The 17,993-nt window shown below is 44.1% G+C and overlaps 1 protein-coding gene across 1 annotated transcript in view; it reads right to left on the bottom strand.

The window, feature by feature from the left end:
- flrt2 (fibronectin leucine rich transmembrane protein 2) overlaps window positions 1-16,691 on the bottom strand; it is a 51,102-nt gene extending 34,411 nt beyond the window's left edge. Inside the window, exon 1 of the mRNA XM_005917096.2 lies at window positions 16,252-16,691. The gene's annotated coding sequence lies outside the window, so the exon portion shown is untranslated. The remainder of the gene's footprint in view (window positions 1-16,251) is intronic.
- Window positions 16,692-17,993: the final 1,302 nt, after the last annotated feature.

Raw genomic sequence — 17,993 nt, 5'->3', positions numbered from 1 at the left:
ATTTGCCATGTTGCAAGGAGAGCTTAACTTCTGTCTCGCTAGCTTGCCCTGCGCTCTTCCTTCTGACGATGCTGTCTGTGTTGAGCCTCAGTGGATCTGCGCTCGACAGTGCAGCCTAGGCGGAGTAGTCGAACGCAGATTCACTGAGCGCTCAACACAGACAGCATCGTCAGAAGGAAAGTTGATAAAATAAATTACAAATGTTGTATTGTTCGATACATATGCGTACCGAACCGAAAGCACTGTATCGAACGGTTCAATATCGTTGCACCCCTAATATATGTGTGGAATGTGTGTGTGTGTGTGTGTGTGTGTGTGTGTGTGTGTGTGTGTAGAATGTAGCAAAGGGAAACTCAGTTCTTTTCCCCAGAAATACTTTTAGTCAGTTTTCACATATTTGATACTTAGTAACTTTGAAAAAAAGAGCACAGTGTCAAACACGTGTAACTGAGTGAAACTTCAGCCTTGCACTGCTTTACAAAGAAGAAGAAGCCATCACATGGATACAATTTGATACCATAATGTTACAGTGCAGTGACGTTTCTAACATGTAGGCAACGAATGAAAAGTTTTTACAATTCGATTAAAAAAAAGAAGGCGTTTATTATATATACATTATAATTCATACATGGCACTCTGTATGAACTAAATGGTGCTTACACAGTGTTTTTATACTTTTATTAAGCACTCCTTTCACAAGGACACCTCAACAGATAGACGGGAGTAGCTGGAGGTCGAACCCCTCTATGTGCAGCCTCACCAAAAAAAACAAAACAAAATTTGTGTGAAAATCTGCACTTTACGTAACCAAACCCCTTGGATCAATGACACGTGGGGCAAACAAACTAAACAAGCAGAAAAACTCAGCATGAGATGGGGCGGGCACAGTGCTCCCATGAATGACAGTGAGCAACGAGGAATCTACGAGGAGGCCCAACAATGTGGCTGTGGACCACGTATCTGATGGTGCTGATGGGCCTGACGGAGCTGAAAAATGAGAGAGATTAACACAAAGGTCAGCACCACCATTTGTTTCTCCTAACCTGCATCAGTTGTGAACCTAGTTACACTTCCAGGCTTATTATTGTGACACACGGGGCCACAGACCTCAGCTTGTGTGCATGAATAAGTGTCGAGTGGTAGGGGAAAGAAGAGCAGCACTTGACCCTCCGTCGTCTCTGGGTTTAGTCATATTTCCCCGTCACAGTCACAGCCCGAGCTGAACTCCTCCTTCCTTTACTACATCAACGTGTCAGAGTCAAAACATCACACCGCAGGCACGCACAAACACACACACACTTAGACAGAATGTCACTGTGATGTGGGTTCATCACCTCGATCAAGAATGCTGCAGCTCATCCTTTCAGGGAGGCAGTGAACACACACACACATCTCAGTTTGTCATCTGGGCATACTAAGATGTACATGTCTCTACAGCATTCATCCCTTGACAGTTTGGCTCCACTGACATTTAACCAAAGCAAAACAAATTCCACTCATGAGTGCGTTTTCAGTACACATGGAAAAAAAAGTGTAAAGTGATACCCGGAGTAATGTGAGTGTAAAAAGTCCCCTGATAATAAATACAGGCAGGATGGGAGCAGCAGAACAATGCTTCTCTCGCGGCTGCTGATGTGTGTGCCTGAAAATGAGGCCGTTTTGTTGCAAATAACGATGCGGCTTTCCACAGTTTACAGGCTAATTTGAAAAAGACTATTGTGAAGCACGACCCACTAGGAACGAGTGGTTTTATTCCTGTCAGAGCTGCTTTTAAAGAAACGGCTTCCCTAAACCGCTCGTTACTTTTACATGTCTGGGTCCATTTATACGAACGGTCCCTGTTGTGTAATTTTTCCAGTTGTTCCCTCTCCTTTATTGTTCGTTGCCCCGCCCCCTCAACACCATATGCTCGGGATGGAAAATTGATTATAAATAGCTGATGTGAGGGATCCACGGTAATGATGGCGGAGAGTGTTCTGTCCCACGGCACGATGTCACCACAAGCTATCAGCTGCCGCGGTGCAGCACTTTGATGCCGCCCAGCGCGTATTACGCTCTGACGCGGGTAAGTCTATCTGCCTCCAGAGGGCTCGCCTGGGGGTCAGCTAATGGGACCACTGCCATCCTGCCTCTAGGCTCTGGAAAACCTCCCCCCTCCTCCCCCAACCCGCCTTCTTTCCTGAAGACTTGGTTACAATAACTCCAGCTCTGACGAACCCAGATGGGAGGGAGCTCTGTCTGTGTGTGAGGAGACGGAGTAAAGGTGTAAGCAACCGGCCCAGCGCGCCCGGAGCAACGCAAGCCCACTCGCGCCTTGGAATCTTTCAATTTGCCTGCAATAAATTGCAGTAGGAAGCAATCGCATCGCCGATGTGCTGAGAGGGTTGAAATTGAAACCTATGCAGGGACAGCAGCACACTCTCAAAGAGAGCAGAGCCATGTAGTCTTGGCTTTGACTAGTTGAAGAAATGGAAACAATTCCTGAATCCCTGCATCTCTCCCTCTTGAGAATATGCGTATTCTCGGGGCCACGAAAAAAAAAACGTTTGTTAGGCTGAGCACGATCGCCGACTGATTAACGTGTCAAGTCGCTACCTCGGCTTGCATATTTTCTTGCAAAAAAAAAAATACAGCTGACAGCGGCAGCAGCAAGTCTGGCAATTATAGAGGCAACAAAACGGCTTCAGGTGGAGGCTGCTGGATAAAATCCGTGCGATACTTGAAACATGCATGAATGTGCACACGTGCCTCGCATTTCTATACATGTACCCTTTCATCGACGTGGCCCGGGTCAGTTGACGTAGTAATGTGGAGCTAATATTGGACTTGCTCCTGTTCCAACCTCGCCTTCTTTGTGTGGCGCATTAGTGCCCGGCTGAGTGGTGGTCAGCTCTGTTTACTCTAACTGCAGGTGGCATCGGTGACATGCATTAGTTCCCCCCTGCCCCCAGAATGGAGGAGCAAATGTGAGCGCAACCCCCCCGGCTTCTTCTGAGCTACAAGTAAAAACGTGGATCGAATATAATAAGCGTCCAATCCGCTGCCACGTAGCGCCCTGACCGGGAGCTCCGTCTGTTCTCGCAGATACTTTGGCCTCCGATGGGCCCAAACTCGTGTTGTTGTCGCGTTCCCTCACGCTCCCCGTCCACGCGCTCTCTTTTACGCTCTGGTTCGCCGCTTTTACGAGACAAAAACAGGCGTTTGCGACCTTACAAATCACAATCTGTCACAATAAGGCACGGTCTGAGCTGAGAGCTGATTCGAGATTAATAACACCGTCAGTAACATCTTGTTCTTCAGAGGGGAAGCTATATCATATTTTTTGCGTCTCTCTCACAAAAACAACTTGCATCAATAAAGACTTGCTTAATAAAAGACCCTTGCTTGCTCATGCAGCGTGCGGGTATCAGATAATGCCGTGCGTGTTTTATTGGGTGACGGACAAATAAAGAATAGCAGAGCGGCGTGTGGGAAGGCAGACACCGGTCTAAAAGCCTCCATTCATCCCTGAGTCATGTTTCACGGGGCCTGCAGTTTCAGTTTGGAGCCTAATCTGCTCCAGATGCCCTCGCGGGGGGAAAACAGCCCCCCCGCCCCGCAACGCAGCAAAAACAAGAGCCAGACCTTAATGTAATGGATTTGCAAGTTTTCTCTTGTAGCTGTTTTGACTCTGCGTCCGCGTGTTTGGTTTCTCCTGTCCTCGCGCTCCAGCCCCGATCACAACAGCGTCTCCTTCCAGTCATCAGCTTCTGCGCTCGCTCCCGCTGCACGGGAAGAACGAGGGGAATATATGCATAACCCTCCGCTGACACGGCGCCTGCTTTGATGTGGGATTCGCAAACAGATGCCCCCCCCGCGTCATTATTGAGGATATTAAAGTGCTGCCTCTCTCTCTTTGTCTCTCTGACTCCTTAACACAAACGCTCGAGCCGTCGTTTGCAAAAAAAAAAAGCCAATTCCATTTCCTGTTTTAGAAACCGGCTTTGGAGCTTTCTCCTGTTTTTTTTTTTTTTTTGGGAAAACAAATATAAACTGGGACTTTTGACAGGAACTTCTCGATTATGTGAGAGACTCGCAGCGCAGTTTGCGGGCCTGCAGATAATGATGATTTTATTGCTAATAATAACATGTCGCCTTTTCAGGGAATAAAGGAACGGCTTCTTGTTTTCTAACCAAGATCGTGAGGTGTAACATTTACAGAAAGCTGAACATCCTCTCATTTAAGAAGCTGAATTAGCAAGTTTTACTTTTATTTATTTTTTCTTAATGAATGCCTGAGGAGAAAAGTTTCAGACTTTGGAGCGAGTTGGATGAAAGGCCACAGCATGAAGATTAGAAAGAGCGAGCAACTTCAGCCTCCGAGAACCTCCAAAGCTTCGCTAATTATACTCCAACAGCTTCATGGGCTAGTTTTTCAAATTTGACTGAATGGCAGAAACAGCGAGCGGTGCTCACTGGTGCCTCTGAAGTTATATCATGTTAGTAAATGTGAGGGTCAGCTGAGAGAAAGCTCTTCCTTCTTTACAGCAGCGGCTCAGTGCAGGATGTTTACAGTGTGGGCCAGTTTGGCCTCTACTGAAGACAAAGTCGAGCCAAGAAACAGCGGTGAACAAAGTCAAAGTGAAAAATAACTTCAGCCTAATGATGACAATCCAGTAACAAGTGAGGAAACAGCTCTGCACTGGGCTGTAACCCTGTGGCCTCCCCACCAACACAGCCAAGCAAACTGCCAATCATGCGAGGAGCTGCATCTGCTGCATGTATATAGTAGTAAATAACAATTATATACTTAACACGTGTCCTCAAAATAGGGTTCAAAAGTGCCAAAACATATCTAGCCCATCCCTTGGTATCACATATGGAACCAGAGAACCAAAGGCATGAACACCTTCTCAGTGCAGCCAAGACTGGACGATGTTGACACGATAGCAGCTGCACATCCATGATGCAAATCTCCCAGTCCACCACATCCCAAAGGTGCTGTACAGGACTGAGATCAGGTGACTGTGCAGGTCATCTGAGTCAGCAGCAACACTCGGGAAGGCTATGGTGTTCAAACAATGCTCACTGATGGTTGTGTGGGAAAATCCCAGCAGGTCAGCAGTTTCTGAAATACTCAGTCGTCTGGCACCAACAACCGTGCTGCGTTCAAAGTCACTTAAATCCCACTTTTTCCACATTCTGACGCTCAGTTCGGACGCTGTGTTCCTGCCACTTTATTGGCTGATTAGATATTAACATGGCCCTAATAATTTAACTGATGTTTGTATGTCACATGATGAGTTAACTAGCTGGTTTTTACTAAAATGAAAGCTAACTTAGCGTTAAGACTTTAAACTGATTCCTCACGGTGATAAAATCGCTGGTTATCACCAGGGATGGGGTAATCCGATTACTTTTTTCAAGTAACGAGTAAAGTAAGGGATTACTATTGCAAAAACGGTAATTAGATTACCGTTACTTTCCCGTAGGAACGCTGCGTTACTGCGTTACTAAAACCGTGATTTTTTGCGAGAATGTCTCATGACAGTGACGTAAGCGAGTGCGCCGTTCGTGACAACAGCTGTGTGCAGATCAACAATGGATCACATATCGAGTGCAGAGAGAGTATGAGCGTGCAGCGTTTAAAGCGTGGAAGTACTGACCTTACTTTGAGTTTGATTCCATAAAAAGTGACAAAAACATTAGTGTCCGCTGTGCGTGGGAAGAAAACTTCTTTTTACAGCGAAAAAACCCCTAAACTTCCAACAAGCACCGAGTAGCTACGACGTAATGGGAAACTCACAGAGAAACTCGCGGATTCTTCCACTGACCGCGGCACACCTGCACCAGGGTAAACCTCCGCCTACCCCACTCCTGCTTTACAGGTGAAAATAGAGCAACAGGACCGCTGAGTCTTTGACTTTATTTATTTTCTGCTGTGTTTTACTTGCATCTATTTGAAAGACTGAGTGTAAACACAAAAAATATTTTATTTTATGTGCTGGAATGTGCAGAAAATAGGTTTAAATGTTAAACTAATTTCTTCCAGTCAGAGAATGTTGCAGATAATTAAATTTTTGCTTGATGCATAAAGTTAAAAGATTAAAACTAATAAAACAAGTTTAAAAAGAGACTTTTCCATTTGATTACATTTTGTATGATGGATTATGCAGGAAAAGTAGAATTGGGCTGAAAGATCTATCGCTTTATCACCTCTTCAGGTTGTAAATCGTGTTTTTAAAAAGTAACTAAGTAACTAAGTCATTAATTACTTTTGAAAATAAGTAATCAGTAAAGTAACGGGATTACTTTTTTGGGTAAGTAATCAGTAATTAGTTACTGATTACTTTTTCAAGTAACTTGACCAACACTGGTTATCACTGATATGTTAAATCATCTAAAGAGACAATCCCGCTGCCATGCACAACTGCACTGATTAATTAGAGATTTAATAAATCAGTTTAAAGTCTTTGGTGAATTTTTATTCCATCTTTTAGGTTTTCTACCTTTTTTCATTAGCCGAGTGTTTTCGTGTATTTTTCGAGCTTAAAGAACGAAAGCAAACAAAACGATCTTGATCTTTCAGCTGCTGCCTTTAGGGGTCACCACAGCGAATCGTCTGCATCCATCTCATCCTATCCCAGCACCCTCCTCTGTCACATCTGCATGTCCTTCTTCTCTGTAGTCTTCCTCTTTCCCTCCTGCCTGCCAGCTCCATCTTCAACATCCTTTGTCCAATATATCCTTTCTCCCACGTCCGAATCATCTTAGCCTTGTCTCTCCAACTTTGTCTCCAAACCACTCGACCTGAGCCGTCCCTCTGATGTATTCATTCCCAGTCATGTCCATTCTGATCCCCTCCCAGTCAGCATCTTCAGCTCTGACTTGCCACCTTAGCCAAACCATAAATCACAGAAGGTCTCACTAGTCTCTTGTAAACCTTCCCTTTCACGCTCGCCGTTACCCTTCTGTCACAAATCACGCCTGACACGACTGCATTCCCTAAATATTATCTAATCAATTAAACTGCTCGGCCACTTTGCAGCACTCAAACTCTCCAAACATGCATGTACACAAACGGGCTGAAAACCGCCTGCACCAGGCCCAATTTTACACTCTCCCATCCTCTGAGAGGGATATGAATCTGTCCTTGTAAAACACAACTGTAAATATACATAGATGAAATTTACAAGCCAATTGCCTCCTTGGACTTGAGTCAAGCTAATAAACACAGAGAAGGAGGAGAAAAGACGAGCAGGCCCTCGTCCTATCTAGGCCAGTCGAACGGGAGGCGTGGCGAGGGGTGGGCTGCGCGGCTCTCGCTCCGGGCCAGGTCTGTCGAGAAGGTCATGTGAAAGTGGAATGCAGCGGGGTCGGTTGCTCGCCAGAGGCTGCGTTCAGTCACAAAAGCTTATTTTTTTAAAACAAAGTGAAAACTGTATGCCACCTGGGAGAGATTATTCCTCACTGTTGTCCAGGTTTATTTGAATAATTGAGTTTCTGAAGCATGCGAGGCTACATCGCCACGGGGCAAAGATCTCAGTGTTTTATGCTTTGTTTGGTTTTTTTATTTGGCAGTGCATTGTTTCGACAGAGTTTAACTGACATAATGTGAGGCTGGGCTTTTGCATGCTGCATAACTGGACAAACAATTACCTAGCAATTACTGCGAAGCTTTTGAGATAGAGAGGAATGCATCGCTCAGCAGGCAGCTGACAGCGTGCGCTAACTCAGCAAGCGACATGCAAAATAGGAAAATAATGGCGTAGAGTGCCAGAAGTGAAGAGCGTCGGTCCAACGCAGAGACACACGGCAGACATGAAGGCTGCACACGAACAGGAAAAAGCGATTTATGTAGACAGGGAAAAAGAGCACGTGCAAACATCGAGACACATCTAAAGAGAAGTGAACATGACTGAAAGCAAGGCTGGAGGCGGGGGCGTCTCAGACTAGGTTTGGTTTCATTGAGAGTGATTCCTGCATATAAAGAAAATGATTCAGTGTTTTTCCCACACGACAGGGTTGCTTCAGTTTGCCGTGTTAAGCTGCAGCGTCGTCATAGGTCACAAAGTTTAATAAAGACAAAACTTTAAGGTGAGTAATAACAGAAAGGTGACGCGACGCCTGTGAGCTGTTGAGTTTGGAAAGATAGACGGCGTATTGTGTCAACTGGACCTTTGTTCTCACCCGCATCGCCCAGTCGAGGGTTTGGGTGCTGCAACAACAACATGATGTCATGTTGACTGGTAAGGAGGAAGAATGAGGGGGAGGGGGGGCAGAGGTGATAAAGATGTGGGAAGTGAAGAAAACGGGTGAAGACGTGGATTTGGTCATGTTTGTTTTTTGGCATATCCAAATTGGAATCAGATTGCAGATTGTAAAAGTCACGCTGTCGGTGGTTAGGAATCTGATTCAAATCAAATTTTAAACGACATCGTGCCCAGAGCCACTCAAATACATTTCCAACTGTCCTTTACGTCACTGCCAGCGCCTAACACAGAACACATGACGGTAACATCACACCTGGCTGCAACTGCTGGAGACCAAGGAGGTCTGTGAGTCTTTTATTTAAGTAAAAATACATCTCTATAAGTCTTGGAAACCACCTACTGCCTTTGGTGTACTGTGTCCATACACACAACAAAATAGACCCCTGCTGTGCTGAGATGTTGAGCTTTTTGGACGCGGTGATGTTTTGGCCAGATGTTAAGATATACGGCGCACTATAGTTCTGATTTCGCCCGCTCATGCAGCTTCAGGTAAAATCGCCTCCTTGATCGAGGAAAAAGCAGAGTGGGGCCTGTGTTATTGTTATTAGTGGTGACTCAGTGTTACCGTTTGCATGTTACTGGTGGAAATGGAGCCAATTTGAACAGCTTTAAACAAATGATGCAGTGAAGTGGCAAATAGTCTTTAGGTCATCAACAGGATACACCCTGGAAAACGCTGCCAGAAATGCAATTGGTTTCAGCCGATGCTAAACAGCCTCAAAGTTACAATGGCATCGACTTTGGGGCAACTTTATCTTTGATAAAGAGGCGTCAACGCCAAACGGCGATGTGGCAACCAGAGCTGATGGGATGTCGATGAGATTTCGGGAGTGAATTTGTAAGTTTGCTGACTTACAAAGAAATGAACAGCCTCTAACTGGTATGGCATTAGTACCAGTTAGAGACTGGCCCCCGCCCAAACGTCCACACAATCAAGCATGAAGGTGCTTCGGGACTGAGGGCCCAGGACAACTTAAACACAACAAGGAGGCCATGAACCGTAAAATCTTGGACAGAGCAATGAAGATGGGTCATGGATGGATCTTCCACCAAGACCCGAATCATGAGGCCCAGGCAAAAATGAAGTGGCTAAAGAAGAAGAACATTGAGCTCATAGAGCGGCCCAGCAAGTCTCCAGACCTTAATCCTATAGAACAGCGGTCCCCAACCCCCGGGCCTCGGACCGGTACCGGTCCGTCGTTTGGTACCGGGCCGCGAGAGTTGAGGCTCAGGTGTGAAATGTTTGGTTTTCAGGGTTTTTATCGGTTTCCAGCGTTATTTTGTTATCGTTTTGATCGTTAACTCGGTTTTCCTGGGTCTTTTCACGTGTGTTATGAATAAATCTTCTTTTTTTCGGTACCGGTACTAGTTTTATTTTGTTGTATTTATCCATGATACCTTAAAGGCCGATCCGTGAAAATATTGTCGGGCACAAACCGGTCCGTGGTGCAAAAAAGGTTGGAGATCGCTGCTGTAGAAAACCTGTGTAGAGAGTTTAAGCTGGAGACTTTAGAGAGTTTGTAAAGATTAGTGAACCAAACCTTCATAAGACGTGTGCAAAACTGTCGACCAGGTACAAGAAACATCTTGCTGCTGTACTTGCCAACAACAGTTCCTCCACAAAGCACGAACCTACATTTTGCGAGTTTCAGTTGAAACTTGTTATTACAACTTTAAATATAAAGCCTTGAGCTGTAGCAGGATCACTGCTGTTAGATCAGAGGAGAGAGGTTTGAATGAAGGAGAATGACGATTTTAACCACATTCTTTGGAAATATAAACATTTTTTATTTTTTGTCATCAAAAAAGGAAGTTTTGCCACATAAATGTGAGTCCATTTTTGGAGTCTAATGTAAACAGTTATTTTTAAAGCCTTCTGGGAAGAGGTCTGCTGAAACAACCCAGTAAATGTGAAAAAGAACCAACGCCATCGCATGAAGCTGAACAAAAAGATTTCATGGAATGAAATGAACTCGGCGCTGAAAGAAGCAGAAACGGAGACAAACATTCCTGGTGTCTGATACGACCCGCATCACCACCACTACTGTGGTGTGAGACGATTCATCGCCCGTATTCATCTAATCTGCAGCCTTCTGTTTTGGTTACATTTGAGAGAAATACCCTACCAGTCACTCTCACACTTGTTCAGTGTGTGTGTGTGTGTGTGTGTGTGTGTGTAGCAGCACTGCTGCCACAAAAATAATGCTGATAGCTCTGCGATGCCTGAACACCAAATGCAACATCGCTTGTAAATGACAACAAGGATTTCACAACTAAGGCTCAACTTTGAGGAATAAATTGAGTTTTTATGAGGTGTGAACATAAAATCTAAGATAAGGGGGGCACATGAGGGTGGAGGGGGGGCGGCTGAGTCCTGAATGCGCCAGCAGCACGAAGCCTGTTAAAAGTTCAGTGTGACTGGAGCAGAAAATCAAGGAGTGCAGCTCCGAGTTGTGTTATGTACGCCTGCTGGCAGCCCTTCTGGCTGGCATTCGCCGGCGCTTTTTTGGCCACTTTCAGAGGTTTCCAAAGCAAACAGGAACGGCTCTGCTTACGCGCCATAAAACCTGTCCTCAATTATAGGCAGCGCTGTACTCACAGGGTAAGAAAATGTTCAAAGTACTTCAGTAACTTCCAAATACGCTGAAAATCTATCAGTTACATTTAAATGTGGAGTATCTGTTTTGGCCCATAACGAGGTATCATGATGCTGGTTTAGGCAATACTCCGAATGCTGTATATATTATTATTATTATTATTATTATTATTATTATTATTAGACATTATCTGTGATTTAAAAATAAATTCATCAGGTATGGTAGCACCAAATATACTAGATTGTTGTTAAGACAGGGGATACGATCTGTGCTGTTTATGTCTGTGGCATAATAGCTATACTGCCTGTTCAGAAGCCAATATAGCAGTAAGCACCACAAAAGTACCGAATGCATTGGCACACATGTTGTCCCATCACTTGCTGAAATAATAGCTTCAAGTGTCTGAAGACTTCCTGCCAACTCTCTGTACTCATACTGCAGTTTAGAACCATCGTTAAGTGTTTTACAAAGGAAGCAAAGGAACAAGAAAAAAACTGATGTAACGTCCATATCTCAGCTACAACACGTCCAATTTTTCCGATCAAAACTTATTTTGTGGTGAACAACTTCACTCTCAAAATATCCGAGTCGCTCCAACAACTATGAGACTAGTTTGTACTCAGAAAGACGGAGCATTAGCTTATCTTGCTTAAGGTCGCCATGACTGCAGTTAGATGTTGTGCTTTTCTTACAGCCGTCAGCTGCAACATGCGTGCCTTGTCATTCACTCTGTTACTCTGTTCATGTAAAGATTGCTGGGTTTCTATCGGCAGCACGATGCACAAAACACAGAATAAATGGAGGTCTCACCTCAGAGGTCTGTAGCCCCACAGGATCTGCTGCCAGTGTATCATTGCCACCACACGATACCCCCAAAGGGCCCGTCCTGATGTCCTGATGTGTCCGAGCTGCTTTGGTCTATACGCTCGAAGGTTCCAGCTTTAGACAAAGCAGCATTTGCTGAGTCCTCGGGAGGTTTTCATATTCTGGCTGAACTCTAGTTATGCATTACACGATGTACGCAAAAAGTCATTGTGAGGATGTATAATGGTAATTACATTTTTCAGTTCAAACCACAAAAACTGACTCATCAGAATAATAACAGTCAACTGGTGGATGGATTTAGGTCCAAGAAGAAGGCACGAGGAAGCCCACAGACCCTCAGGGCTACGCTAAGCATGGCACATGTATCCTCAGACACATTAAGACATCAGGGGCGGTAACGAGCCATCAACCAAAAATCGCAGCTCTTGAAGAAAACTAACAAAGCCGGTTATAGAACGAAGGACTTACAAAAACAAGTCTCTCTTTTCCTTGCTAACTACAGCGTGTGACCAATCAGCTTTAATCCAGAATCCATGGTCACATTTTCCACAACTAATATTCAAAATGCCTTTTACAGCGTGGCGGCTCCTGGGTCTCAGCCACAGAGAGAGAAGGAAGAAGGGCCAGACTGAACTGACTCTTCTGGGTGTTTACGGGGTTTCTTTGTCCGTAAGTGGTTTGAGTTGTTTTTCAGGACATTGTTACTGCAGCAAGCAAAGCTGTGATTTTCCGTTTAAACTGCTCCGTAAAGAACAATCAAAGGTGCAGCTAAATGTTGAGTCGCTCACTTTGTGAAGAAAACAACCCGCGTTGGTCACCTCTAATCGTCAGATACATTTGATGCAACATGGCGAATGTTAGCGCCCCCCCCCCACCAAAGAAAGAAAAGAAAATCAGCTGCTGTTCCCTGATTGGTTCAGTTCTGGTCGAATCTTTCAGAGGTCACGGCTGCAGCGCGTCTCTCTCTGAACGACGGGTCCCACATTAATGGGGCGCCAGCGGTCACAAGTGGGAGATTATGAGTGTTTGATGAAAACAGCTATTGGTGGGATTCATCATGGCTGATGTTGACTCAGTTCGACCTCCAGACGTGCGCGTGAGGTCACTGTTGCAGCTTTGTGTTTTGGGGGCTTTTTTCAGGTACATCGGTCTTTATGGTATGTTAATGTCCAAGCCGTCGACTATAATCTAATGACTGCGCGCAGGTATTATCTTCCAAAAATATACATTCACAACATTCTTTCTGAACTACCGAGTTATGTTTGTTTTAATGGAGGCAGAAAGAATTCGAGCCCGTCGATGGGACGGAGGCTGAAATGCAGATGTATACACAGAGACGTTTTTTATAGACACTTAACTCTAATTAACCTTCGTTCTCCTATTTGCCTATAATCACATTATCCTCTGGTATTTGACTCTATTTTCCTTTCGTTGAGGAGAGGCCATGTCCTCCTGCTACATGCCCAGAACAGTGAGACGGAGCGAGAACAAGCTTCTCCTTGTGTCCGATCTCCCAGTCGGCCACAGAAGCAGCCTACGGTCTTCCTTCTCCCTCCCTCTCTTTCTCGCTCTCGTCTTCGTCCTTTCCTGCTCCTCCATCACTGCATATCTGAGCTCTGCCCTCAGGCTGCGTCCAGCAGTCGGCCGCTGCCGTCAGCTGACTCTTCAGTGCTACAGGTTTGGGCTTGTATAGGATTCAGTCTTCTGTCAGGATGTTAATAAACGAGAGTCTGAATAAAGTAATTCAAGACTTCTTTATTTTTCTTCACTGTCATTTCTAACAGTCTCAGACACAGTGAGACATTCCTAATGCCAAAGTCATGTGAAATGATTTTTTTTGCAACTAATTGTATCAAAATGTTTAAAGAAATAAAATAAAAAAGGTTGAATCTATGCGTCTTTTATCCCCCATGTTGTAGAAAACACACTGCAGCTGTCGAATGTGTTCATTTCTATACTGGTGTGTAAAACCCTTCTGCCTGTGCCCCAAAGCAATGATAGGTGGAGGTGAAAGCTCTCACTTTAACCTGAGCTCCAGAAAGGTGCCTGCTGAGCTGTCAACTGACACATTACACAATGCATACTTTAAAGAACTGATGCAGAAATGAGCCTTTAGACCATAGGTGTCAAACTCTGGCCCGCGGGCCAAATTTGGCCCGCAGCCTAATTACATTTGGCCCGCGAAGCCATACCAAATTATTATCAGAGCTGGCCTACTGGTATTATACAGCTAATATATATTGTTTAGTATTAAGCTTTGCTTGTTCCATATTCAGTTTTTCAGCAAAACGTGTTTGAGTCCATAAGAAAAGATTCATTCTTATATCTGGAGGAATAAATATATTTCAATAAATATTAATGTTAGCCCGCGACTTTGTTCCAGTTTGGAATTTTGGCCCACTGTGTGAGTTTGACACCCCTGCTTTAGACGGACACTTTACACTTGCGCTTCATTGCATTTAACAAAGACATCACGTACAAGTTATTTTACAGTGTAAAGATGATATGGAAAAATGATGGAGCCTCAACAATGATGTTTTGTAAAAAAAAAAAAAAAAAAAAGGAAAAAATGTTGAACTAACACCACCTTGACCACTAAAATATGAAACTCGTGGTTACATGTGAAGCCATCTGTAATAACTCAATAATAGTCTGTATAAACTACAGAAGGACAGACAATTCTGTTATAGCTGATTCGCTGTATAAAATACTCAATAACACTCAACTGTCTTCTTGAAGTTTGATTCTATTTACTTGATTTTTGTTTTTCGAGGGATTTTTTTCTCCATGTACTGTTAAAACGTCATAAATCATAAAGAAATAAGATTTCTCTGAAATGTATTTTCAGATTGTTAGTAAACCAGGAACAAAACGTTAGCTAAATGTAACAACAAGAAGTAATATATAAAAACTGCTGAAATAATTAGCAAAGAATTTTAATTGTTTATGTAAAAGTAGTTAAAATTTTAAATAGAACTGTAAAAATAAACAGAGCACTAAAGCTCATATTTAGTTTAAATAATTAGCTAAAAATAGGCTAAATACAATAATTGAAATGGTAAGCTAAGAACGCATTCACGTTTCAAACACTTGGTGTAATACATGACGTTTTAAATGGTTAACCCAAAATAACAGATCAGAGCCGGTAAAGACTCCAAGTTCAAACAGTTAAGAGAGGATTTGCATTTTAAACAGACACTTTCTAAAATTGTTACTTAAACCCAACAGATAAAAAGTTAAAACAGCAAAAAGTAGCGTGATGAAGAAAAGCTCCAAATCAGACGCAGCCTCTCAGCAGCAAACTTGACCCAGTGACTGTCTTTAAAGCATTACTTTGCAGTGAGTTAAAATGCATATATGTGGAGTGTTTCCTGCGAGCTGTTTGATGACTCTGTATGAACAATACGATTCTGAAATAAAATCTACAGGGACAAAAACAGCAGACATATCCAGGCTACTGCTACACAATATGGAACAACTGTGAACATGTTAGGAAAATGAAGTATTAGAGGTCATATGTGGATGCTGGAGAGGTGTGTGTCACTACTCTCTGTATGCTGTAGCCTTATGTTTCCTCATTAATCACGTTCATTGGCAGGTGTGGTCTGGGACTTGGCGTTCTGGAGGTTTGTTAAGTAAAAGCCGGTGAATAAAACAGCTTTGTAAATGGAGTGTAATCAGGGCAGCTTTCCCCAGTAAAGAAGAGGAGAAAAGCTTTTGATCATAGAGATGTCATTATTTCCAAAGAAGCGTGGAGTGTTTACCTGTGAGAGGCAGAGGAGGACTTCACACCCATTTAAATAATGAGACCATCGCGAAAGATGTTAGAGATAATTGTTTCTATTTCACCTCAGACATTTTAAAAGTTATTGCTGGTATGCTCACAATTATTTTCAATCGCTTTCTGCTGGAAAAGGAAGAAGAGCTGGTGAGGTTACACAACGTAAACCGGCCCTTACCCTGTTCTGAATGCTGTCTTCTTTTTCAGCCACCCCTGCAGAGGCTGTGGGCGCACTCTTTTCATCACGCTCTTTAAAGACAGTAATAACAATAACGTGTACTCAACCTTTTATTTAGCGTCTCCTGTAGGCCACCCATTACATTCATCAGCCCTGTTTAAAACTTTGCTTCAGAAACCATTCGTCATCGCAAAGGTTGACAAGACAAGTGCAGCAGGTCAGGAAGAAGCACAGTGAACAACGGCCAGTGAGAAACCGGCAGCCGTGAATAATGCATGCGTGGAAAAAACAACAACAACTTCTGAAAGTTCATTTTGCTTTCAGCTGAAGATGCTCTCACATGAAAGGAAAAAAGCGCCTTTTTGCCAACTTCTATGCAGTCGTACTCCGAGCTCAGCTTGAGATAGACACTGATTAGTTTAATTATGTGTGCCGTGATTAGGCATCTTAATGGTACTCATCACAATATGAGACATGACTTACAATGATTTAGAGCTGTGACATTTGCGATAAAGCTTTGGGAAGAAATCTGCTATTTTTCTTCTTTTCTTTTTTGTTTACAGACACTAAAACACATCCGAACACAGCGGGCAATTTAAAACACACACACACACTTACCGTCTCTAAGCACTCGGTGGTCGTAGCGGGGTCAAAGGAGAACAGAGGCGAGGAGCCCTCACGGCGTTACGCTCTCATGTCAGCCCGGCTCACAGACACCGACGGCCTCGTTAACTTGAGAGCTCGCTGAAGTGTGTCAAGAGGAAACTGCAGGCACAAGTCAGTCAGGCCGGCGAGGAGCAGGCAAACGAGGCAGACACAAAGCGGAGAGAATTCAAAGACGCCAGCAGTTTCTTCTTCCTCGCTTTCTCTGCTGTAACTTAACCCCCCCGAGGAGCTCCGGCGAGCAGACACACACAACCAGTTCCAGACCTGTCCTGCTCCGGCGGCGTGCCTCTCCCCTTTTCTCCCTCTCACATTTCTCAGGGTTTTTTGGTATCATTTAACTCTTGATTTTCGATGAGCTCACCGCGGGCTCAGGTTTCAGCGCCTTTTGCTGGAATGCGAGGGCAGTCTGGAAGAGGCGAGAGGTGGCGGGGAGGTCAAAGGCTACCGGGCTGCAGTGCGGAGGAATGGGGATGACAGGGGAGTCCGTCATCCCGGGGAGTTCCAGCGGATGGATATCTCGAGAGGGGGGCCCCGGAGAGCCGAGAACAAAACAGGAGTCTCAGGGGTCACGGGTTACGGATGTTGAAACATTTGACATCTCTGGAGGCTACAGACTTCAGGAACACCGAGTACATTTACACGCTCACATACACACATATTCATGTCTAAGTGCCAGATTTATTGCTCACTTAGGGGGTCGGGTGTTTTCCTCCGGGACAAACGCTTTGTTTCTTCTGCTGTTTTCATATTTTGATTTGGGTCAGAGGCACGAGTGTGACCACAATCAGGAGAATAATGCGGTCATTTGCATAGTGCAACTTTAGCAAGGATTATGAGGAGCAGGGATTTGTTTAATGGCGCCTAGTGCCCCCTAGATCAGGCAGCTACACCGAAGATTAAGAAGAACAGGTAAAATATCACCGTGGCTTAGCCAATAAGCCCAAAATGCATATCAGTGTTTGTAAAGACTCCACCATAATTCACAATGATGTTGTGCGGTTAAATAGAAAGCAGTTCTGTCCCTGCCCTGGATTTTCTCAACCAGATGTGAACTAAACCCCGTTAATGCTGTTTTTCACACATGGCTTTACAACAGTCAGGTGTGGGATTGTTACAGACCCAGTAATTCACTTTGTTTCTGAAAATATGCAACCACTGGGTCTTGATGAGTACTTAAGAGCGTGGTAAGAAATCAGGTCAAACCCTATTTTCAAACTCCATAATGGAACTAATTTACAAACCCCTGGAGGCTGAAATTCCCCCATGACACGTTCAGAGTGCACTCGGTCGTGTGTTTGAGAAATCTTACCCACATGTGTCCAGAGTATCGATCCACCTGCAGCTTTGATAGAAGTGTGGTAGCTGCAGGTATGAATCTCGCCACATTAAGGTGATCCACAAGGCAGCTGAGATGGACCACTGCCCTGCTCATTCCTACAGGAAGCACACGCACAATCCTGATTTCTTAGCTGTGCTGCTGCCATGCAGTCGTGTGCGTCTCTGTGAAAGCCTCTGAGCTGACATCCTGTGAGGTCCCTGATATTGTGCCCGGATACATTAATAAATTAATGGGGAATAAATTATTAAAGCTGTAATCAAAGTGAGAAATATTTAGCAAGTGGATGAAATCTGTCTTGTAATTACAGAGCCTGAATTGATTTTCACCTCTCGCATAATGATCATAAAAACTCTAT

This window comes from Haplochromis burtoni, unplaced genomic scaffold (genome assembly GCF_018398535.1).
Source record: "Haplochromis burtoni strain Fernald_Lab_line unplaced genomic scaffold, NCSU_Asbu1 Contig_22, whole genome shotgun sequence".
NCBI classification, from domain to species: Eukaryota; Metazoa; Chordata; class Actinopteri; order Cichliformes; family Cichlidae; genus Haplochromis; species Haplochromis burtoni.
This window is presented reverse-complemented; position numbering and strand designations above follow the sequence as displayed.